Source organism: Gymnogyps californianus, chromosome Z (genome assembly GCF_018139145.2).
Source record: "Gymnogyps californianus isolate 813 chromosome Z, ASM1813914v2, whole genome shotgun sequence".
Lineage (NCBI taxonomy): Eukaryota > Metazoa > Chordata > Aves > Accipitriformes > Cathartidae > Gymnogyps > Gymnogyps californianus.
In genome coordinates, this window is record NC_059500.1 from 9,372,111 (window position 1) to 9,398,336 (window position 26,226).

The 26,226-nt window shown below is 41.4% G+C and overlaps 1 protein-coding gene across 2 annotated transcripts in view; it reads right to left on the reverse strand.

Annotated features, from left to right (window-relative positions):
- The window catches only part of PLPPR1 (phospholipid phosphatase related 1), a 138,596-nt gene that overhangs the window by 91,233 nt on the left and 21,137 nt on the right, over nucleotides 1-26,226 (reverse strand). The window contains exon 1 of one of the 2 annotated variants that reach the window (XM_050913041.1): nucleotides 6,992-7,016. The exons of the other annotated variant lie outside the window; for it this stretch is intronic. The gene's annotated coding sequence lies outside the window, so the exon portion shown is untranslated. Of the gene's footprint in view, nucleotides 1-6,991; nucleotides 7,017-26,226 lie in introns of those variants that run through there. 2 annotated transcript variants of the gene reach the window in all.

Sequence of the window (26,226 nt, forward strand, 5' to 3'; positions counted from 1 at the left end):
CTACCGACAAAACTGGAATGTCTCCAAACCCCACCTCCCTGCATATCCTGGCACAAAGGAAAAAAATCAGCAGGAAATTGACAGAGATGGATGACAGTGGGGAGGAGGAGATCCACTGTAATGAGTTTGGTCCCATGAGCAAAGCTCACAATAATAATGATTGGTATAAAAGAGTCCCAAGATAAGCAATACAACAATTATCACAACAGGAGGTATTTGCTCATAAGAGGATGACTGTGGCAGCTAGACATAGCCAGCTTCCCCAAACAATGAGGAACCTATGATAGCGGTTTTCAAGTATTTTGGAAGTATAAATTACTTCACAGCTTTGTTCTCTTGAGAGTTACTTTCAAAAGGATCTTTTCATTTCAGGATCTGTTTGCAAAGAGATATTTGAACCCCAAGACGCAAAACAACAGTGTGTCTCCTCTAACAAAGAAATGGAAGTATTTAGTGTGCTGGTGATAACAACAAGTAGCAGGATGGAATCTAAGAAAGAAAAGTTTTGTGAAGTATCAGATTTAATACATTACATATTTCTAGCACGGAAAACTTTGGAAAGATTTCAGCACACTTGCAACTGCTACATCTAGCTAATCATAACAAACATACAGCACCAGAGTAATGGCTGCTAACATGCACAAGCTACTAGCCCTTTCCCATCTTTTAACTTGAGTGATCAGGCATGTAGTGTGACATCTCTTCAGCTCTCAGTGGATATACAAATAAATAAACAACTGAAAAGTAACCATGTTCTCATCTCTTAGAAAGCTGAAAGGGTTACCAACCCTTTCTGCATACTGTTTTCACCATGGTTCTATCCCCATAAATTACAATGCAAAATAAGCCCCACAGCCATTATAAGCCATCTGCAGATTCACTGTCCAAATCTAATACTTGACACTGCTTTTTCAAATTATCTCTGTTTCTCTCAGTGCTGATTTGTGGACATAGCAGGACTTACAGGAAACCAGAAAATCGTAAGACGTGGTAAGAAGGAGTTCCACTACTTTTGCATCAATACTGGGACACTCTGGCCGCTGCCAATGACTGACAGTGACTTCAACTGGGTGAGATTTCACATTTGCTTTTTATCAAGACATTGCTGTCAGAGGAATAAAATTCATTAAACTGTTAAACTAGCATGTTCTCTATCATCAGGCAAGGTTTTATAAGGGACAGGAAAAGGCAACTTGATTTATATCTCTCTCTGTCCAGGACTCTTCTTGGAGGAAGTCCTACCCTGTACAGTCTAGAAAGCAAGAGACGAGAATAAAACATTCTTGCTTTTATATCACTGCTTTGTATCTTTGCTTATATACCACTGTTTTAGAAGGGCTCCTCACAGACCTTAGACAATTTTAGCTCAGCATTCTCATTAAAAATCAACACAAGCGATACCAGCAGGACGTGTTCCTTTGAACAAAACCTCTGCTTCTGAAGTTTGCAGTCTGAACCAGCCAGACACCAAAGGTATGCACAACCTCACTCTTAGGCCATGTCTTAATTGTCCTTCGTGGTACCATCTATATGGTCACAGCAATGAAAGCAAACTCTTACTGATATGAACGTGCCAGAAAGGTCACACAGGGTATAAACATAAAGCCCTCTATATTGCCATAGCTGTGTTTCTGCCAGCACAGTTGAATTTGCTTGTCAAGGATAAGTATGCACAAGGGTGATTAGAATAAATTCTAACTAACAGAATTCTGGGTTTCTCTGAGTACTTTGTTTTCCCTGGAATAATCTAGCAGATTGTTGCCAGTCCAGGTAATCCACCAAAATAATTCAAAACCAAATGAAGTTCTAGAAGATTTTTCAAACATTCATGTGACTGCTAACAGACAATCAGCCCTCTTCACTATCACTAACTCAAATCAAATTAAGGGCACTCAGGGCAGCACAGGAACTAACTGCACATTTTTACTGAAGACAGAAGTGAGTCTTGTAGCTAAACGGTGAGTGAGCTCTGGGTTAACATACAGACTAATGGATTTAACAAAGTTATTTTGAACACTTGGGTCAGTTTGATTCTTCTCACACTAACATAACCTCTGCATGGATCAAGGGCAAGCAGAGGCCTGTCAGCAGACAACGTTTTCAGAAAAGTTAGTTCTTCTTTCAGAAGAAACAACAGAAGAAGGGTTAAAAAGAAAGGCATGCATTAATTGCCACAGAGCACTGTAAGCATGGTTTCACTGAAACAGAAAAGATAAGCTCTCAAGAGGGTGAAGAACATATCTGGAGACATAAAAAACCCAGATAAGGAAAACATGAGAACTGTGAAATTCAAGAACTTTGCCCAAGACTTCTAAGAAGGCTGAAAAAAGGGGGGGGGGGGGGGGAAGAGGTGAAAGATCCAGACTGGCACCCACTCCTAAAGATTACAAAAGAAAAGTAGGTCTAAACACCATTCACCACTGCCAGCCAAGCAGAGCCCCAGAGACACAACAGGACTCAGCAGCCACCATGATAATTGAGTTCCCTGTCCGATTCACAGGAGACCCATGTTGTTTATTATACTCATTAACAACACGACACAAACTTGCCTTACTTAATGGCCCACTACAGAGAAAGGGCTCTCCCATTAAACTGAGTGAAAACATATACAGTACTGATAAAGTCCTAACATGTATGTAACTCATCTACACAAATTTTCAATAAATCCATTAGCTTAGGAGGAATTCAGTGAATACAGAACTATAAAGATAAACAGGCAGTTTGAAGAATAAATTCAAAGAGGTAGAATTACAGAACCGAAGGGAGAAGCGTAGACTAATAAATGTGATACTGCCATAACTGGTGACAGGCCACAGGATTTGTATGAACTCTGCAAGGCCTCTAGTCCAGTATATGTAACAGTTTTACTTGAGTTATGAAAGAGAAGTACTTAAAAAAAACAGGTAATTTGGACTGCTAGTATTATTTCAACCGAGTAATAACAACCGGTGCATGGTGACTAAACTGTTAAGACACAGATTAGAAAATAAACTCTTGGCTCTGCATAGAAGGTATATTCCTGTACCCTACATAAGCTACAGACTAACAAAAGGAAACAAGCCATTATCTGACAAATTAAAAAAAAAAAAACTTATCAGTCTGAAATGGTTATTCCAACATTTTTTAATTCACTAGTCACAGAATATTTCACCAAGTGGTGTGATAGGGTTTGGTAGTACCCAGGACATTATATCTTTTCCTACGATATTTTAACTTTTTCTCACCTCAGTAATTTTTGTCTTTGATTTAAATGTCTTCTCTTCTCCAATGCAATTTCCACACCAATTTTTGCTTTAGTTGCTGTTGTTATTGATTTTGTTCCTAAGTCATGAAACCTAATTATTATCCATAAATCAAAATATTTTAGAACAACTTCAAAATGGGACAAAGCAAGCTGGATGCACTTTCAAGGATCCTTAGGTAAAAAATGACAAACTATATACAGGCATTCTAAAATCATGAGAAAGATGCTCATAATTTACAATATTTACTTGAAAATTATTATTTTTAATATAACACTCTTTGATTCATCTTCTCCTGTTTTTTGAGTTTTTGGAATGCACATCTTCCTATCATAAAGCTTTTCGCTGAAAGCATTGTGCATAGGACTTAAATAAAAAACAAGAGAGAGATCAGAATTATGTAACCACCAGACTGGGAGCAAAGGCTTTAAGACAAGCATGAAGTATAACTCTGCAAACCCATTTTGTATAACCTTATCATCAACACAAGACATTACACATATGGTCCTTGAAGGCTAGAAGAAGAATGGAAATGCCTGCATTTTCTTCTAGATGGTAGTAGATCTCTGCCTGTCTTTCAGTGGTTGCAATGCAGGATGGCTTTTTGGGTTTTAGGAATAGTAGTACAATCAGAAATGTTTTTGCTGTAGCTCAGCTGTTTTGACCAGCCCCACACGCAAGTTCAGTGCTGGTGCATGCATAGAAGAATGGCTGTTTAACATCACTTTCACAAATGACATTTTGTTTTAAGACACTGCAGAAGACAGCTCAGGATATGAGCTGCCAAGAACAGGCTGCCTAGCTGATTTAAAACCACTGGAGCGAAACATGATTATTACGCTGTTTATCTCCATACAAATCAAATGCCTTCATTCTCTCATCCACATTTACCAAAACGGCATCTGACTAACAAAACCTGCTGTCCTCCAGTTATGATGATAACCACAAAGGTCTAAATGATAGGAGAGGTGGTGGCAATGGGAATTTCAGACCGACTTGCTAGTATGATACTGCAGTAGAACAAAAGATGGAAAATAAGTCCCATTATCCAGACAATCTTATAAAATTATCTTTTTTCACACACAGACCAACAAACCTATGGTGTGAAGGGAAAATGATTTAGTTAAAATCAGTACAAGTTTTAGGGAACAGATGCCTTTGTTTCATCTTCAGTTTGGATAAGCTTAATATGGTTTAAAAAGTGCTATTTTCTAAGTCAAAAGAAACAAAAGGCACACAGAAATGAGTGTGTCACTATCATAACCTTCACTGGCCTATACCAAAGAGACTTCTCAAGCTGAAGACTCTGATCTCTGTTCCTTGAGGTAATGAGCTAAACGGTGCTATTCAAACAGTTAGTTACCTCCTACACTGGCAGTGAAAAAAAAAGGTGACAGAAACCAACTGTTGTCAATCTCAAACTTGCAGTAGCTACATTTTCTTTGCATGCTTTCTTTTTTTGTCTTTTTAGGTGCAAGCACAGAATATGGGTAAGTGTAGGCTTGCACACTGTAGACTGCAAAACGTCCTCCCAAGGGCCATGAGGAAACCTCACCTAAAATTAGATCAGGTAAAATAGTAGAGAAAATACTGCAATTACATAGTGCCATTAAAGTTAGGAAGAATTTCTCTGCAAAAGCATTCTCTTCAAAAACATAACTTTTCAACAGAAAGCTATTTGGACTTTTAAAACCTTTTTTACTATGCTGAGCTTACAGAGAGCATGATTTGTGTGTGCTTGTCAGAGAAAAGAAGAAAGGAAAGAAGTCAGAGGCAGAAGGAACTCAAACCCCTGGAAGTATTTGTTTTCAAAACAGTAATTTTAATTTTCAGCTTGAACATTTTGTAAATTTACTATGGGTAAAAGCCTTTTTAATTAGCCAACCCCCCTCCCCCACCAAAAAAACCTGAAAGATTGAACAAACTCTAACTTTCAAAATACAAAATTAAACATATAAGCATAGTTTCCCTCTCTCCTCCCCTTTCTCCCACTTTCCTCTTGAGGTTTTAAGCATGTTATCTGTGGATCAACAGGGTTTTCTGAGTATGTCAAATAGCAATTTTTTCACGTTTCCCTTAATCTCTTTTGATTTAAATATTTAGGACTTCACAGGTTCTCAATAATAAGCACAAGCTCAGTAAACCTCTAGTTGGGTTGGTGAATGTGCCTTCTGTCTATATTTAGCATGAATATTTTATGATTCCAATTCACTTCGGTTCTAGGAAGCACAGGGAGGGCTGTTAAAATAAAAACAAATAAACCCTAGGATCACTTTCTAAAAGGGTAAGTTGTTCTGCAAAGGTAGTTTTGACTAATGGAGAGGTTCTTCTGGCCAGTATTTGTAAACCTATTGCCTTGCCTCAAAAGTCAGTGAAAAAGACTACTTCTTTCAGCTGTTGTGCATCACGGCAAACACAGAAGACAACTCACCCTTCCCCAAGCTGAGTATATTCCCCCTTGCTATTCCCTGACAAGTGAAATGGAGGCTGTATACCTCTGGGACCAGGTTTTAATTCTCTGCTTGTTCTACTCCTGTTACAGTTCTCCTTGGAGAATTTGATTTGTAACTGCCAGCAAGTGAAATGCTTTAACAAAAACAAACAAAGCCAAAACAAAGAAAAGAACTCCACATATGCCATACATCCTGGTCTTTCTAAATATTCTTTGCATTGATATAAAGATCTTATATTTATTCCTATTAACATTATTCCTCTCTCACTTGAAAACACATTTCCTCCCTCTCTTCTGGCTTTTCTTCCCTCCTTGTCTCCCTTCCTCCCATCCCTCCATCCCTTCATCTTTCCTTATTTTCTTCAGACTGAATAAGCAAGGCACCAGTCTACCCCACATCAAGGCAGTCCCTAGATTTTGCATGTATAGAAAGAAACAATAAAAGTCCAAGCCCCCTTGCCCATCCACCGTCTTTGATAGAGGCATGACCTCAGGTGACTGCCATCCCTGCCTCACACAAATTGTTATTGACAAGCCAAAACCCAAATCAGTCCCCAAGAGCTGGGGATAAGGTCATTTCCCTCATTTTTCAGTCCTGCAGTTAGCAGCATCCCGATTTCAGATTTTTGAAGCAAGGAGACTGATACATCTGTTACACTCATGTTTTGGAAAATGCTCTCCAACACTGGGAACTAGGTACCCTTTAAAAGCAGCTGCTGCCCATTTCTGATGATAAACTGGCAGGAAACATATCTACATATTTGATAGCATATCTATCCTAGAATTCTGGTTTTGTTTAGGACTCAAAATGGAACAATATATTAGGCCTAATTCTACCTTAGTTACACTCAAAGCCAAATTACTGTCAGATTCAGTAACAGCCAGGTTTTGCATCCTTGTCCAACTTAAGGTTTGCAGCAAGATAAAAGACATCTAAATACATTTCTCATACGAATAACCATTGTGCTAACCTATCCCTGTTTTTGCATTATGCAGGTTTCTGTTGCGTAAAGTCATGAATCTGTCTACCTTGAGGGTACTTTCAGAGTGGTGGTGATATAACTTATCCCACCCTGCAAGGAACCCAGATTCCCATTGCACTGCAACTGATAACCATTTCAACACCTACTATGATCCTTACTGTCAGCAACAGGGAAATGAGCACGTTTTTAAAGAGTCAGTGTTGTGGTTTTGTGCATGCACTGAACCCCCCCCCCGAAGACAGAAACAAAACCGGACTTGCCAGTAAGCAAATACATCCTCAAGCTTAGTATTTTAAAAACTACAATGTGCAAACCTTTAAAGCCAATATCTCACGTCGTGATTCTTGTTTTCTGAAGCCACACAGTAAATCCCAGGAGCTCATTTAGCCAAGGTAGCATAAACCAAATGCTGGGCCATGTGGTATGAACAGACGGGCACTGAGGCAATGCCAGGAGAACCTGCAGGAGCTCAGCATCACTTCAGCCCTGATCTTCAGTACGAAATACAGCCTCCTTCAAGCTAAGAAAGAACCTTCGCTGCCAGACCTTACGCCAGATCAGACCTGTAATCAAAGAATAATCTTAAAAACAGAGCTCTGTAATGGAGAAAACTGCAAAACTTTCAGGAAAGTGAAACTGGAACCTACTAGTCTTTCACTTTCTCAGATTTTCCTTATCATTGTTAGATGCCCCAGGGAGAAGTATTTGCACACAGAAATGTTGGATTCTTTACACTCAGTGGACTTACAACTTATCTGATTTCATTTCAGGGAGGCATAATATCTTTCTTTGACGAATTACCAACAATGAAGACTGTTTTAGCAGGAATAAAGGGGTAAGACTTCCCAATTTAAGCTAATTGAGACAAAGTTACTTGAGGTTAGTAATATTTGCTCAGTCTCAGGGATAACTGAAAGGGCAAAAAATTAATTAGAAATGAAGGAATTAGAATATTAAGGTGTGTTTTACAGCAGATTTCAGAGAATCAGTACAGAGGTTCACTTGTTTAATGAACTATATAACATCAGATACTACTGAGCAACGGAAATGAGATTAAAGAAACTGTTGATAGACTCATAAGGCTTCAGTTTTGCTTTTAAGAACTGCTGCATACAGATAAGCTCCCATATGCTTCTTTGGATAACTTAAATGGTATTTACTTCCGCTCTCTTTTCTCCATGTCCCTATGCCCAACTTCTGAACTGACAAGTCCTTCAAGCACAACAAAGTCCTGATTATAAAAAGGCAGGGTGTTTTTTTAAGTGTTTGCTATCACAATGAAGAATTAAAGAATAGTAATCCAGGATTCTGTTGGACTGTCATTTCCAAATATTATTCATTTGCCTGTCATCAGCAATGGCATTTTTTTCCTACTACTTTCTTTTCATTACTGTGTAATCATTTTTCAAACTTCACTCTGTCAGTAAGTGGTGGGCTGACCCTGGCTGGATGCCAGGTGCCCACCAAAGCCGCTCTATCACTGCCCTCCTCAGCTGGACAGGGGAGAGAAAATATAACGAAAGGCTCGTGGGTCGAGATAAGGACAGGGAAAGATCACTCAGCAATTACCGTCACGGACAAAACAGACTTGACCTGGGGAAAAATTAATTTAATTTATTACCAGTCAAATCAGAGTAGGGTAATGAGAAATAAAATCAAATCTTAAAAACACCTTCCCCCCACCCCTCCCTTCTTCCCAGGCTTAACTTTACTCCTGATTTTCTCTACCTCCTCCCCTCTGAGCGGCGCAGGGGGACGGGGAGTGGGGGTTTGGGTCAGTTCATCACACGTTGTTTCTGCTGCTCCTTCCTCCTCAGGAGAACTCCTCACACTCTTCCTCTGCTCCAGCATGGGGTCTCTCCCACAGGAGACAGTCCTCCATGAGCTTCTCTAACATGGGTCCTTCCCACGGGCTACAGTTTTTCACAAACTGCTCCAGCGTGGGTCCCTTCCACGGGGTGCAGTCCTTCAGGAACAGACTGCTCCAGCGTGGGTCCCCCGCGGGGTCACAAGCCCTGCCAGCAAACCTGCTCCAGCGTGGGCTCCTCTCTCCACAGGTCCTGCCAGGAGCCTGCTCCAGTGCAGGCTTCCCACCTTCGGGCGTCTACCCACTCTGGCGTGGGGTCCTCCACAGGCTGCAGGTGGATATCTGCTCCACCGTGGACCTCCATGGGTGCAGGGGGACAGCCTGCCTCACCATGGTCTTCCCCACGGGCTGCAGGGGAATCTCTGCTCCGGTGCCTGGAGCACCTCCTCCCCCTCCTTCCTCCCTGATCTTGGTGTCTGCGGAGTTGTTGCTCTGACATATTCTCACTCCTCCCTCTGGCTGCAGTTTGTTGCACAGTTTTTTCCCCTTCTTAAATATGTTATCCCAGAGATGCTACCACTGTTGCTGATGGGCTTGGCCTTGGCCAGCAGCCGGTCTGTCTTGGAGCCGGCTGGCATTGGCTTTCTCAGACACAGGGAAAGCTTCTAGCAGCTTCTCACAGAAGCCACCCCTGTAGCCCCCCCCGCTACCAAAACCTTGTCACATAAACCCAATAGACAGTACTACTGATTTCTGCAGCTAGTGTATTCAGACAGTGCAATAGTATTTGCCTAAAGAAGGCAGAAAGCCTGTGAGCTAGCATCGAATGCAGAGACTGCATTCCGGAAGTCTCCTCAGCCCTAGCTGCTTTAAATAGATGCAAAGTCTCACAATCCTGCAAAGTATAAAACTTGCTCTCAATTTGTATTATCACTTTTATCCATCACATAGTTCACTGAAGCCAAAAGCACAACTTCATCTTTACGTTGCAGCCTCTGTCCTGTAGACGTAATTCAGACCTGCATTACACACCTGTAAAATGAGCGAGTTGACATCTGCAGTTGTTCTGTGTTTACACCAATGCACTGAAGGAACAGGATGTGATGTTTTATGAGCAACTGCGCCTATAATGCCACAAACAGTACAATGAAATTATGTATTATGTGGGATAAAGCAGGCCTTTATACACCCTGTAGCACATTAACGAAAGCAACATGAGCTTCTCTTTGATCAAGAGCTGCCATCCCAAGTTTTAGAGCATGCTATAGGAGTCTAATAATACAAAGTAATTTCAGCTGTCACTAAGCAAGTTTCGGCTGTCTTTCCCTTGCTTTTTGCTGGGAGTGTACTAAGTCCTGCCTGCTGCATTGCTGGTCTCTGACACTCAGGAGGACATAGTGAAGGCTCCAGCTGATTTCAGACTTCAGATCAATCTTTAAACAGCAAAAGATTTCCATATATGAGATATGTTCTTAAAGATCCTTAAGGTAGTATTAGACCTCTCATGCAAGACATATAAGCTCATTTAAAACAGAGGCTTCATCACTGTGGAAGTTTTCAGAATAAAATCCAGCATGGGAGTTATGTATGTTCATGAGAGTAATGTAAATGTTCAGTAAGATCCACTTTTACCCATATGTTTCAAGCATTTAGCCTGCAATAAAACTAAAAAGGAAAAAAAAAAATTCTTGAAGTCAGCATTAAGACTTTATTTTGCAAAAGCATTCAATTTATTAGGGAAATGAGAAAACCAATCCATAAAGTCTTATTTCTAAAATGGAAAAAAATTCCCTGAAACAAATGAAGACCCAAAGCAGAAACAATGTATACCTCCATGAGGACCAATCTGCAAAAGTGGTCTGCCTCACCATATGATTAGAAACTTGCAAGGACAATCACGAAGAAGAAGCCACTTCATAATTAAAAAGCAAACAAAAAAGTGCTAGAGTAGATGAAGTGTTTCAGGTGAAGTGTTTCTCTCCTAATTTTATGGACTCACTGACTCTTGAGAAACATACCAAATTGCAACAGTAATAAGTACAATTCTTAATTTTTGAACAACAGTTCCCATTAGGAGATGAGCAGCATGAGGATTAGGAGCCATGTCTCCCATATCCCAGTCCAGTACCCCACCACTACGCTACCATGAAAATTAGACAAGAAAAAATAAAATAAGCCTATTTCTAAATGTATTCACCTTTTTTGTGTTCTGCTGACATAGGTGAAAGTGTGGTACGCACTCCAGTAAATTAAGATGTGGACACTTCAGAAGTCAGAGCTGTAAAATGCTTTCAGAGCTCCAGGCATAGCACTCTGTTAAATTACCACATTCTGCAAACATTCTGTCTTCCTGGAAAAGGATCATACCATGAGAAAGAAGTGAGCAGGAGGGAGGGAGGGAACAACCTACTTAATGCTCTGATTTAGAAAAGTTTGAGAGACAGTGCAGTGATTTGTGTACTGACAGAGCTGTGGGATGGCCAGCTAGACTGAATGTATCTGGATGTGCAACAGAAGCATTAAGGTTGGTATAAATGACATAAGAATATAAACATGTGTGTCTGGATGGACAAGAATAAACAAAAGGAGACCCTGTATTGATAAGAGTAGACATGAATTCCAGGAGCAAAAGTGGGGGACACATTGCTTCTGCCAAGCCCAGAAGGTTACACCCTGACACAACCACAGCACCAATGACCTCCATCCCCACATCAGGAAGATGGCAACAAGACTGGGCAATATTGCGTATGCCATTTCAATAGCTGAAGAATTTCCTTCCAATACCCTGCCATAGAAAGAGACAAATATTCCAAACAAACAATGGAAAACAGACAATGAGCAGCAATCTTGTTTGAGATTAATGAAACCACAGGAAGCAAAATCCTGATGCACAGGACATTTCCATAGTAAGTGCAGCCTCCTAAAGGTTATGAAAGATGTGTCCCAAACCTACTGTGTTCTCGCCAGTCCAGAAGGATCCTAGGGACGTAATGCAATGTCAGACACCAGCTGCCGTTGTCCTGTGTGTTGCACACAAGTGGTGCTGGACAGACTACTTGGGAATGCAGGTCTTGGTGCCTGCAAATACGTGGGTGTGAGAACGTGAGTAAATGAAAACTATGAGAGAATGAATGCAAGTAAAATCAACTTACTCAGAGGTTTTGTAAATAAATACAGCCTTTCTCTTCTGTAAGATCTCCCACAGAGTTTTGTTACAATTATTTCCAACAAACATGATATTCGTATGCTCATATATTGAGTTGCCAGCCTGGGGATGGCAACTGGATGAACCGAATGCTCCTCTTTCCCTGTGCCTGCTCTGGTACAAAGTTCTAGCTGATCTTTACTTTCTGACTCACAGTTTGTATAGCTCAAGTGTTGTCCAGAAAGTTTTCCAAACAAAGAAAAAGGTGGGGAAGAAAGAATTTAGAACAGGCTTTCATGAAATTTTCCTCAATTTTTCATCTGAAGTTTGGAAGCTTGCCATTTTTTGGTGGTGTGGAAAAAAAAATTTACATTCTGGGCAATCTTTACCAAATAATTTTGCAAAAAAAGTCTTTCACTTGCCAACTTTTTGTTTAATCTTTTCCACCTTTATTGTGCATTCTTTCCCTAAATCACAGCTCTCTAGTAAAGTGAAAAAGATAACAATGGAAAAAAAAACCAATAAATACAGTGACTGGAAAAAAAAACCCACCAAAAATCAAAACAGATTGAATGTCATTCCAAGTTTGTTCTTATTTCAGGAGAAATGAAGTTTTCAAACAAATTGAGATTTGTGGTATACATTCCTGTAAAAATGAATATGCTAGCTGCCATTCCATCCCATGCGTTGTCACTGACTTGCTTCTGACAGTTGTAACTAAGCAGATATTAGTAAATAATAAACATTTTGTACATATCTCATTAGAACAATGAAGATGTAAGATTTTTCATCCTAATGATTCATTTATTAAGTCACTGTCTGTAAATTCTAAGACTCAATTTCAGATTGTCGTGGTTTGACCCCAGCCAGCAACTAAGCACCACGCAGCTGCTCCCTGCCCCCCCACGCCAGTGGGGTGGGGAGGAGGGTCAGAAAAAAAAAGTAAATCTCATGGATTGAGATAAGAACAGTTTAATAAATAAAGTAAAATACAATATAATATTAACTAATAATAATAAAAATATAATAATAACAATTGTAATGAAAAGGTATATAACAAAAAAAAGAGAAATAAACCCCAAGAAAAGACAAATGATGCACAATGCAATTGCTCACCACCCACTGACCGATGCCCAAGCAGCTATCCGCCTCTCCTGGCCAACTCCCCCCCATTTATGTACTGGGCATGAATTTCTATGGTATGGAATACCCCTTTGGCTAGTTCAGGTCAGCTGCCCTGGCTATGCTCCCTCCCAGCTTCTCGCACACCTGCTTGCTGGCAGAGCATGGGAAACTGAAAAGCCCTTGGCTTAAGATAAGCGCTACTTAGCAACAACTAAAACATCAGTGTGTTCTCAACAGTATTCTCACACTAAATCCAAAACACAGCACTGTACCAGCTACTAAGAAGAAAATTAACTCTATCCCAGCAGAAACCAGGACACAGATGTGGTTGTTAGGCAACCAAATGACAACCAATATCATACTTCTTTCAAATAACTATCTTCATTTATAGCCACATAGTGCCTACTGCCCTCCCCTCCTAAATAGGATACAGAACGTGTAATAAGCAAGTTTATATTAGTCAGGTAATAGGAGAACTTAAAAGTGGAAAGGAGAAAAAGAAATTTTGACTGCTGCCAGCTATGCTTTGAGTCAGCTCACTATCTTAGGAACCACTGGACACAGTAATCAGATGCAGTGGAGTCCATCAATCTTTATTAATGTTTTCTATAAAAATCAGAGCAGTTGCATAATTACATTCACATACCTGGTAAATCGCTTCTGAATACAGCAACATGCTGCCCCTTTTTACTTTTTTAAGCCACTTCATTTTGAAAAGTCATATCATTGTTTCCAAGTGGAATTTCTGAACAACAAATCTCTTCTATTAGAACACAAAGGTTTTTTAGGTCTGAAACAGATGCTGACATTTTCAAAAGGATGCCATTGATTGTACAGGTCATTACACAACAGACATTTCCTGAACCTGCTGAAATCGGTTGGAAAAATAGCTATCACAACAGGACTATATTCAGTACAACAATGCTGTTTCCTCTGTAGAAAATACCTGTCAGCTGATGAGACTGTACTTGATCAAGGTATCAACCACATCCAGTGAAATCCTAAATGTAGTGCTTCCAGAAAGAACTGCTTCTGGCAGTGCAGAGCTTCCCAGAAATCCCTTTTGCTAAAAATGCAAGAAACTCAGCAGTAAACATGGAAATGCTGTAGTTAACAATTTTAGAACACAAAGAATTAATCTTTTTAAATATTCTACAGGTAGAACCCACACTTTCCTGCTTCAGTACAAGGCTCAGACCTCAGGTGTGGGATGACATTAAAGGCACGTTACTCAGAATTAAATGCAGCCCCTTCCCACTCATCTGGTAACACCGGACTGAACTCAAAAGATGAGTTCCCATATAGCAATGTGTACACCAAGCAACTTTTGCTATCAATTCGTATGAGTGACTGAAGGATTTTCACATCTTTAGGGAGGTTAGGAAGGACGACGTTTTTGAAATTTTAAGTTGTACTGAAAATGAAATGGCCTGAAAATATTATCTGAGTTAGCATTTTGCTTTATATATCAATAATTCCAACAAAGAGCTGTCAGTTTGAGATCTCTATGTATTTTTGTTCTGTTTATATTCACTTTCAAATTACTCAAGGAAGTTTTTTCACATTATGGTATTTGCATACAATGTTTGTATTATAGCATTGTTCCATATTGTGATTTCCCATCCTTTCTACACTACAAGATTCTCTCTTTCAAATCAGGATTCCCCTTCCCTCTCAACAGCACAACAGAGGTAAGATGGCTAGGATTCTCTAACATCCATGCACTAGATCAAGAAATAGAACTGCCAAAAGGATATACTGTATCCTGACAAACCAGTAAACTTGTGTTTTCATTCTGCATTGGAAATTATTGGCACTGGAAAAACATCTTTTTGGAATTGGAAATACATTTTCAAGATGCAATTTTCTTAAAATAGCCCATTTTCATGTCCAGAAGTTCAGGATCATGTTTTCACTCACAGAGACTTTTTTCTCCCTTGATCCCTAGTCAGAAGTGACCAGTTGTGACATGTATCATGATAAAAGCTTAACTGATGCCAATGTATCTCATTAAATGTTTTGGATTTAATGGAACAAGGTTCTTAACAGCTCCACAGGAAACACTTTTGTTTCCACAAGCAGAGAGACAGCATCCTTTCCTCCTGAGACGAGAGAGGGCTTCTCCAGCCATAAAGAAAAGCCAGTGGAATCTGCTAAATATCACAGTGCTCAGATTTGCATGTTCCCTTACAATACAAAGAAGTGACTATTTATTTAGAAAAACAGCTCTACATTTGGCAAAGGAGAATGAATAATCCATCAGCTCTACATGTTTGACACTTGATGAAGAAGCTCTTGAACACATTTATTTACCAACCACTCCCTCTTGTTACTGTAAAGCCTCTGTTTTCTGACTTGTTTGGCATTCCATGGAAATGGTCGAGCTGGCACATTTTCTATAACACATTCAAATAAAAAACAACCCAACTAGCGAACAACATAGAATCATAGAATCATAGGATGGTTTGGGTTGGAAGGGACCTTAAAGATCGTCTAGTTCCAACCCCCCTGCCATGGGCAGGGACCCCTTCCACTAGACCAGGTTGCTCAAAGCCCCATCCAACCTGGCCTTGAACACTTCCAGGGATGGGGCACCCACAACCTCTCTGGGCAACGTGTTCCAGTGTCTCACCACCCTCACAGTAAAGAACTTCTTCCTTACATCGAATCTAAATCTACCCTCTTTCAGTTTAAAGCCATTACCCCTTGTCCTATCACTACATGCCCTTGTAAAAAGTCCCTCTCTGGCTTTCATGTAGGCCCCCTTTAGGTACTGGAAGGCTGCTCTAAGGTCTCCCCGGAGCATTTTGTTCTCCAGGCTGAACAACCCCAACTCTCTCAGCCTGTCTTCATAGGAGAGGCGCTCCAGCCCTCTGATCATCTTCGTGACCCTCCTCTGGACTCAGTCCAACACGTCCATGTCCTTCTTATGTTGGGGGCCCCAGAGCTGAATGCAGTACTCCAGGTGGGGTCTCATGAGAGTGGAGTAGAGAGGGAGAATCACCTCCCTCGACCTGCTGGCCGTGCTTCTTTTGATGCAGCCCAGGATACAGTTGGCCTTCTGGGCTGCAAGCACACATTGCTGGGTCATGTTGAGCTTCTTGTCAACCAACACCCCCAAGTCCTTCTCCTCAGGGCTGCTCTCAATCCATTCTCCACCCAGCCTGTATTTGTGCGTGGGATTGCCCCGACCCATGTGCAGGACCTTGCACTTGGCCTTGTTGAACTTCATGATATTCGCACAGGCCCACCTCTCAAGCCTGTCTAGGTCCCTCTGGGTGGCATCCCTTCCCTCCAGCATGTTGACCACACCACACAGCTTGGTGTTGTCGGCAAACTTGCTGAGGGTGCACTCAATCCCGCTGTCCATGTCGCCGACAAAGGTGTTGAACAGCGCTGGTCCCAATACCGACCCCTGAGGAACACCACTCATCAATGCTCTCCACTCAGACATCGAGCCGTTGACCACAACTCTTTGAGTGCAACCATCCAGCCAATTCCTTATCCACTGAGTGGTCCATCCATCAAATCCATGTCCCTCCAATTTAGAGACAAGGATGTCGTGCGGGACAGTGTCAAATGCTTTGGACAAGTCCAGGCAGATGACATCAGTGACAAAGTATCTCCAGGCTTACACCGGTTGATGCTGCTCATCCAGCAACAGCAGCCTCTGGGAGTTCCTGCCTGCCTTGAATCCTCCTATCTGTGCAATTGCTGGACACCTGCTGCTGCTAAGGAAGCAAATTAATGCACAAGGCTTTCAATTCTGCAGGTAGAGGTCAATGCTCTCAAAATCAATGCTATGCACTTCTAAAAGGCCTGCTCTTTCCATGCATTTGAGACACCAGACTGCAACTCTGGAAAGACGGTACCTGTTCCTACCCCTGGCACTACACTGACAGACAGGTGACAGACTTCAGGCAAGTCACTTCATCTCTGAGCTTCATGACGTTTTATTTTTCGTAATTCAGCATTTGTAATTCTAAAGAGACTTGTCCAAAGAATTCTGTGAGCTAGATACTACACTATTATCCCTCAGACAAAAAGCAAAAGCACATTACAACAGCTAGGCCACAGCTACTCAACTCTCATAAAGCTGACTGAAGCACTGACAAGTGGTTGTGTGTGTTTTGGCATACTAAAACAATCAAACTCTTTTTCTTCACTACAGACCTCTTAGAGACTGGTAAGATGCTTTTTTTCCCAAGCTATTCTAGCAGAAAATTCAGAGTAGTCAACAACATCATTGCAGCACAAGGCTTCTTGTGACCCATTACTGGGGTTACACTGCTGCAAAAAAAAACAACAGAGAAAGCAAGTCCTTTGCAGCCCTGCTTACGTGACGGCTCTTATTTTGTCTGACACACTGGAGACAACCGCCAAAGTTAAAAGGGTAAGTTGTGACAGCATGAAAAGCAACTCTCACTCAAGCTGAAAAAAATTCATACCATACTGAGAAGAAACATGGATATACAGCATATATTCTCTATTGTACCAGCCTCTAAATTGCAGTCAGCTTTTTAATTTTTTTTTTTAAATACACAGACTCCCTTCCTTCCAAAATACCGGAAAAAAGCTGTCAAACTCAACTTCGTGGCGAACCCCTCCCCCCCCCCCCCCCCAAAAAAACCCAAAACCAATCAGCCCCAAAGAAAACCCCACCCTACTCAGCTACTCCCTCTTTCTATAGTCCAATTAAGGCTACCTCTCTACTTGGATCAGTAACTTGTTTGTCCAGCTCATGGAACAGCACCATTTTCTGCATGCTTCTCCTCAGTTACACGATCAGAACTCATCTTGCTCCTTGTCCAAACTACTGAACTAAAGGCAAGTGACTCTGCAGGACAGGTTACACGGGCATCAAGGTGTGAAATGCTAATTTCACTCTATCCCTACGTTATTGTGAATACTCAAGTCTAAGCAGGTAATGGCCAGACTGTGGCATTGTGAGTAAAACTGGATTCCATGGGAAATCTTGATGGAACCACTTATTGAATAAGGTACGGCCAAAAGTGACTGAAAGACATAATATCATTTCATTTGCTTAAATCACTTGGGATTCATTTTCTCACAGAGACCTTCCCATGTATTGGAACAAAACTCAGTTCCTTCATGCTCTGTGAAAGTTATATTGCTGTATTCTCCATCAAACAAAGGAAAATAAATCTTTGCAAAATGTGCAATAGATAAGGACACTGTGTACTCACGCTAACAGTTATTTTGCAACCAGACAAAAGAGTTCAGATTAACTGTGACCAACAATTGCTGTACTGAAGCTAGAGAATGCAGTTTCTCACAATGTGCATGCAGATCATGCTCTATGCTGGTTCATTTTTAAATGTCAGCAACTTTCAGCATTCTAAAAAAAAATAATCCTGTAATTGGTAAAGAATGTAAAGCCCCCTTCTAGTTAAAAGCAAAAACAAACCATGTTGCCCCTAAGCTATTGTACTGACCGAGTGAAACTGCTGATTTTTAATCAATGTATTCTAGTCCGTCCTGTTTCAGATCATGGCCCTGTTAAGCCACCTGTTAGTTCACTGGTGTGAGACATGGTTTTTTTCTTTTTACATTGACCCATTAGTAATAACAGACCTTTTTTTTTTTTTCCATTAAGGCATTTCAAAGACAGTCGGCAATAAGCTTATCATCTGCAAATGTTTTTGTATAATTTAATACCATGAACTGTAGTATTATATTCAAATAACAACACATATTAAATTTCATTTGGCATGTGGCAAAATAAAATGAAAGGATGAGTTTTGAAGCATAAACAGGATAAATAGATAGGATTCTACTTCATCATATTGAATAATTACATCCTGGCACAGTGCCTAAAGCATATTCATCATGAAGAGACTACAGTGTACAGCATACTGCCAAAGTCTTAACTTGCTCAGACAAAGGCTAGACAACTCTGACAAACTAGAAATCTTACAGATTTGCTTGCTATTGCTGCATTATAGGTTCCTGGAAATTTGTTGAACTGCAATTCATCATTACAGTTCATTAACAAGGTCCATAAACATAAAAGCTGTTAATTACACCTGCATTGTGCAAGTGTTCACATTGCACTGATTGCATTCCTTACATCTCCCAGCTTGCAGTGGGTGCCCCTTCAGGGCTGCTCCTCAGTCTGGTTTAAGGACTGAAGAAGGCTGTCATCATTGTTTGCACCATAAGGAAACACAGTATTGTTCCCATCCTGCTGCTGCTGTGAGGCTGGGCCATCTGTGCAGCTTAAAAAGAATTTGCAGTTAGCAGATCTCTATCTTCTGCTGGGTTTTTGCTTTGGAAATATGCTTTACTTCTGGCATTGTCTAAACTGCTTTATTCTAGTCTACAAGAAGCATTCTCAATACCCTACATTCTACCTTATTAATAAAAAATTAAAAAGCACCAGGCATCTAATACACACATCATAAAAGGATTCCAATCCTGGTTGCAAGAGCCGCATTGTCAGTCCTGCAGCAGATGCCATTGTTGGCTGCATTTGCTTGCCCTGCAGAGTCACCAAAGAGGATATGAAGTCAAATTTGTCATTTTCAAAATGCAAATTTTTTTGTTTTCTCACAACAGTCATTCTGCTGTATGTTATCCTCCTGCCATGGTATCACTTATCCACCCCATCAAAGGCATTTTACCCAACTGTCAGGTAATTCCCGTGGAAGTACCATTCATAAGATCCAGTGTACTATGCACGAATGAAACAAAGAATTTATAACCTGCCCAGGGATATTGCATTGGAATACACTTCCAACCAAATCAGTGCGATAAGATTCTCCATGTCTTAAAATGAAGGTAACGTAACCTACATGGATTTTTTTTCTTATTGAAGTGGAACATGAAAGACTAAGTTAACCATACATAACTATACAAAACCCTCTTTTCTCCCCTTTTCCATTTCAACAGCTCTGGCTCAGAATTACACTGCAATCCCAAGTTACAATCCCTTCCTCCTCCAGTGCAGAAGCAGGACTGAAACATATGCATGATATTACCCCAGGCAGTCACCAAGGTATTGCACTGGCCTGCATGAACCCACACCTGAGGCCAAAAGCCAGCAAGGAGTGGGCATGAGGACAAGGGGCTTGCACTGCATTTCCTGGGGGATAGGGTTAGCACAGAGGAGTGTATCTTGAGATGTGCTTTCCCCTTGTGGTACTTGAGGCAAAGCAGTGCCACTGCTGCAAGGGACACAACAGGGCAGCTGGCGCTGGAATCAAGGGCTGGAGAAAGCCATGAAATGGGATTTCCTGGCAGAAGTGAGGACAAATCTCACATCTACGAATGATTCATTTCTTAGTAGACCTTGGAGATATTTCATGTCTAAGGCCTGTCCTGAGAGGGAGCAGGCAGAGGTGATCTGTTCCCCAGTTGTTTCATTTCCAAAGGGAAGTTGAAAAAATGTATTTCAGTCTAGTACCATAAACCCAGCCCGCCTCTTTTTCAATCACAAGCAATTTCTCCATCAGGGAGGTCCACAAAGCATGTAGCTTTTCCCTTGCTTCTTACTGATGCTCAAGGACTTTTTTACTGTGATTGCTCGTTCTGAAGTTTAGCAACGTAAGCATTTCTGAAAATTACATGGCCAGCTTGGACAAAATGAGGGTCTCAAAGTCAATTCAGACACAAACACAGAAGCTCAGAACTGTTAATTCATATTACAGAAACTGCAAACACAATAGAGTAAGGCCATTGTCAGTTGAAAATCCCACTCTACCTTGGCCAATGTAGTTACTTGCCTGGAAAAATATTTAAACTACAAGTGCACCCTTATGCTAGTTGCACTGCAACTCTTCCAGGATACAGAGTAAGAAGATTTTCTTTATAATAAAACCAGGAAGAGACACAAAAGACACATGGCGCTCTGAAGAACTAGAAGATGTAGCTGTGGATCCGTTCTCCTATAAGAGAGATTTCTAAGTTCAAAAGTTTGTCCCCCTTAACTAAGTCTTTATGTGACAAACCTGCACAAGAAGAAAACGCTCCTCCTGTCTCAAGGCAAAGCAAAGAGAAAAGTCAACATTTCACCTGTCCGAAACACAGAAATTAAATGGACATTTGCATTACTTCACTTTTCTTTTGATGGAACCTGAACTCAAAACTGAACCAATTACAGTCAGTTACTGTTCTGATATGAGACAAGATTGATAGGTTTGGTACTGGACTTTTTACAGGCAGCCTAAGATGAGGCAACTATCTACACCTAGCTGTAGCAAGACTGTAACTCACTCGTTCCAGGTCACAATATACCTTTCAATTACCGCACAAAACACCCACTAAAATCAATGACAGCTTCACAAAAATAACTGGAGTTATACCTGTATCTCTTAGCACATATAACAAAGGTTGAGGCTCTATTTGGTTCAGTTTAGAACAACCTCCAATATGTTTTAGTGTTCACGGAAAGGAGAAAAAAAAGAATTTTTTAAAGGTAGCAGCTTTTTTTTAAATGTTTTTGGCAAGGGCAGACTGGTCTTAAAACTGTTTTTATATTAATGCCCTTTTATGGAGGATTTGAATGTACTCTGTGGTTTTTTTTCTGTTGAAGTCTGAACAAAAACAATGCAATGGGAGTACTACGCTTAATATGCTGTGTACATGGACTTGTAAATTGCTCAAAGCCAGAAATGTCTCTTCTGCATGGAAACAAAGCTAGAAAGAAGAAAGGCTAATGCTCTAATGAAGAACACGTTGAATTACTGTTAATGATCAGAATAAAAATAGTCAGTCCTCTGCCACCTTGAAAATACAATGATGCTTGTTCCTAACCTGACATTATGCATTACTCCTTCCCAACAGGAAAAAAAAAACAAAACACTACAAGATTGAGTATCTAACTGTAATGGCAGTAGACTGTAACTGCATTTCCTGTCATCATTCAGCAATCATGCCAGTTTTACAAGACATCCTACCATACTTTCATAGAAATTCTCAACTCCAACAACAGTGTTGTTGAAAGGACTGAAATGTGAACACAAAGAGACCTTTTCATGTGCTGTGCTGGTCTCCAAATATAACTATAAAACTAAAAAAAAGTTTTGACATCCCACTCTGATTTCACCTTCTCAGACAGATGCAAAAGCTTCTCCACATGCATTCAAGCTTTCTTTTAACAACAGAGGGGTAGGGACAGGTGCCTGACTTTGCATTTGAAGGCAAGCAAAGTTTGAAGATAAAGAAAGATCCACTTAAAGCATGTTCCACTTTAGATTTGAGAAGGCATTACCCCAGTCTGACAGCAGGGGATCTGTTTTGAAATTTGAAATTGCTTTATCTTTTACTCAGCAAAGGTAATGAGATGAAAGGGATTAGAGACCTGAGCTGTGACTGAGACCAGAATAAGTTACTATTTTCTAGCAGCTTAAGAAGACAGCAATGTCCTGTTGCTATTCCTTTACAACATCACTGCAATTTACAGCAGTTCTGCTCTTTTTTGTCTCTCAGTGAAAACGTTTCTATTATCATTGTGTTTAAAGAGGGTTTGCTGAGCGATGTTTAGCAGTCCCACTTGAACTCTCTCTTGATTGAAATAGTATATTATTGTCATCAGCTGTCAAGAAACTTTGTACCTCTTCTGGAAATTTACCCTTTGATAGAGGCTGTTAGTGGATTTGTGTGTATGTATGTGTGCAAGCTGAAAGTTGGTATTTCAAAGGGTGACATACCAGCAATATAGAGTATGACAGCAGGCTTGTAGGTGACTATACAGACAGGCGCCTGGCAGAAAACCCACACCTCTCACTAGGATTACATACTGCTGCTACATCCACCTGCAAGCTCTGAGAGACTGACTGTAATTGACATTGCAAAAGGACACACTGCAACAGAGCCAAAGGGTAAATGGGAGAGACCGCAGAGCCTGCATTTAGACATGCATCACTGCCTGAATCAAGATCTATTTACAGGCCTCCTGTGGGTGCAGGGTAACACTGTCATTACAGTGTCTGTCTGTTGTTCTCCACCACAGATAAGAGTACAGAGCTTGCCCTCTAACCAGGACATAGCCTCAATGGCAGATCCGGGGGGGCAAAAATTAAATGCTCTGAGCAAGTATGTCTTTAAAAAGTCACTGCTTGCTTTGTGTCTAACCCTGCATTATAAAAAGGCAAAATCTGTACTTGAAAGTCTCTTCTGATTTCAGGGTATTTTTCTTGTTAGTCAGATTGTTACAAGAACACCTAGAAGAAGGGTTCTTTTTCTTTAAAAAAAAAAGAAAGCAAAAAAAAAAAAATCAGTAACACCTAAACCATGAATCAGCTACACAAGGGTCATTTCCCAGATGTTAGGAGGGTGCTGAAGGAGATTTCACTGAGGGAGATACATCTGGTCAACATGGCCAGCCTGTTCCTGAGAGTGGCCTCATGAGCAGAATAATTTGGGAAGTGCTGCCTGTGATCATGAACTGTTTGGGAAAAGGGACTGTATTTTGCCTCTGTAGTCCCAGCATTTACAGAATCCTTAAGCACTTCTGAAGAAGAGTATCACATAAATCATTAACAACAAGCCTTTTTCCCCTGGGCAGCCTTTATGCACGTTTTTCAGGGCAGCCACTGGTCAGAGGTTTTGGTTTCAAAGGCCAGGGCAGATGACTGAGATCAGCTACTCTGACATTCCTCACACAGCTGAGGAGAAAACTGTATCCTCTGGGTCTTGCTAATAATTCAGCAGTTTTTTGCTTGGTTGAGATTACTTTTTCCTACTGCTAAAGAAAATTTGAAATCAGATTTTTATAGTATACTAACAGAGCCCCTAAGAATGAAAGAGATATTTATTTAGAGAGTTAAAGGTGCTTCCTTGGCAGAGTATTGTGGTGGGTTAACCTTGGTGAAGGGCCAAATTCCCATCCAGCCTCTTAATCACTCCCCCTCCTCAGCAGGACAGGGAGAGAAAATAGGATGAGAAACCTCGTGGGTCGAGGCAAAGACAAGGCGATTGCTTACCGATTACTGTGGTGGGCAAAACAGGCTTGACTTGGGTGGAAATTAATTTGCCGGGTAAAACAGACTCAGGTAGTGAGAAACAAAGACAAACCAACCAACACCTTCCCCACCACACACACACCCCCTGGGGTGGCATGAGGTGGTCAGAACATGGCGGTTTCTCTCTGCTGCTTCTTCCTGCTCACACCGTCCCCTTGCTCTGGGCTCTCCCTCCAGACTGCAGTACCTCTCAGGAAAACTGCCCCGGCGTGGGCTCTCCACAGGTGGCAGGGCAGATCTGCTCCAGCCCTGGGATGCTGCTTGGTGCCGCCTGCTCTACCTTGCTCTTTCCCCTCCTGTCCCTCACTCCTTCGTATCTCATTCCTCTGCTCCTTCAGCATTTTTGCCTTTTCTTCCATACGTTTTGGCAGCCGCACCTGTGACTGAGAGGCTGGGCTGGTCATGGCCAGTTCCAGATGGCTCCAGAGGGCTCCAAGGACCCACTGCTGGGCCTGAAGCTGCCTGGAGCCGTCTGGAACCGGCCATGACGAGCCCTGGGCATCCCCCAGCAGAGACATTGACCCTGATCTCCCTTCAGCAGAGATCCTGAAACTGAGCTGAGACTGACACAGATTTACTTAGGTATTACAAAGGATGTGATTGAGGGGGAGAAGGGAAGGAAAAAAATCAAGTTGTCTGTTGCAAGACTTGTTTGCAAGGGATGTTAGCGTATTTTTGTCAGCTAAACCACACAGCTATTTGCTCTCAGGTCAGATCCCAGTAGGAATGGAGGAATCAGCAGTTCCTGACCTACTCACTCTCAGGCCTTAGATTTTGAGGGCGTTGATTCATGCTCGTCCTCCCTGCCAGGGCTTGTGGGGAGAGGAGGGCAGGCAGCCCGCCCCACTGCCGCCCCAGCACCCGCCCCAGCCCTCTCACCCCTCTCCCATTCTCCATCCACTGGTGCCAGGAAGTCTTTCCCAAAGCTGGAGATGGGACAGGCTGACAACCTCCTTGCTCTTTTTCAGCTCAGCGAGATGGAAGAAATCACACTACCCTTGAATAAGGAGAAATGGGTGATGTGTCTTCAAGGCACAGAGATATAGCGATAATTTTCTTTCCGTTGATGCTGAAGACATAACACACTGAGTTTCTGTCATATTCAACGCAAGAGGAAAAAAAGACAACTACAAAGTTATGTGTCTGTAGTTAAAGAAGAGGCATTTCCTTGGGTCACTGCACTGCTGTTGGATTTGACAAACAATGCCGGTGTGAGCAGGCAGGTAAACAGGAGCTGCAGATTTGCAGGAGAAGGTAGAACTGGCCAAAATAAAGGCTGCAGCCACTGAGGCAGCTGCTCTGCCTGACCTGTACCCATGGAGGCTTGAGATGCCTGTGCTGCCCTAATGAGGACTGCAGAGGAGCCTGGAAGATTTGCTTTTGACCTCATTCATTGACTTGATGGGAATCGGGGTCTCCTATTCAGGATTCACATTGCAACAGGCTGCCTTCTTACCTCCTAACAAGCACTTACTTGAAAAGCAAAGGAGTGGATTAACACTGTGGCTTTATTCACAGAACACTCTTGTGTGGTATTAAAGTCAAGATGATCTGCAATACAAGTGCATAGAGCGCCTGGACTGATCCCAATAGTAAGAGTAAGACTGCAGCACTAGTGAGTTTGGGTTGACCTGAAGAACTCTTCATTCAAACCAAATCCAATTTGCAGCCACAGCTAGAGATGATTAATATAAATAAAATGTCTCTCATTGTTAAATCTCAAAGAAAAGGCAGTTAAAACTAACAGAAGGTGATAGCACTGTCCTTGGTTTTGCTAGCTCTGCCACTTACAGAGGTCATAATTCAAGAAACAAACATTGTTTTGATGTGACCATTTAAGTCTAGTGACACTGTCGCAAAGTTTAAAGTTAGGATGTGTTCAAGCAGTTTGTTAAACTTAGTATATCATTAGCATCTCAATATGCCATACTCCAAACACCACAATATTTTATGCTATTACTTGACAGTGAATACCTTTTGTCAGAGGTCTTTCTTTTGACAACACTGTGCTGGCTATTGCATTTACCGTGCAGGGACTTCAGATCTCTCTCTCTCCACTCATTGCTATGATGTCGGAGTACTTGGTTCAGTCTTCCCTTACAAATGGTTAAGAATCAGACAGTCTAATCTTACAGTGACAATGCTTCCCTATTGTGACAATACTTCTCTGTATAGGATTTTCTACAGCACTGGGCTTAAACTCTTCATTCACTGGCATCCGTACAAATTGTACCGTCAGTTGCTATGCAAGGAAGGTTAGGCCAAGGCTGGATGCCTCAGAAAACCTTGCCCACAAAGCTTCATGCGCATGCTCAAGTGACGGTGCTGTGAGTAGCAACACATACCCCAAAGCACTCTTTGTCACTGTTCAGATGAAATAATGCCTCCAAGACTACAGGCAGGCTTTTGCACACTCACATGGCTGTGAGTCTGCAACAAACAGGAGTTTCTAAATACATTTCAGCTCTCATCGTTTAATCTGAAAGG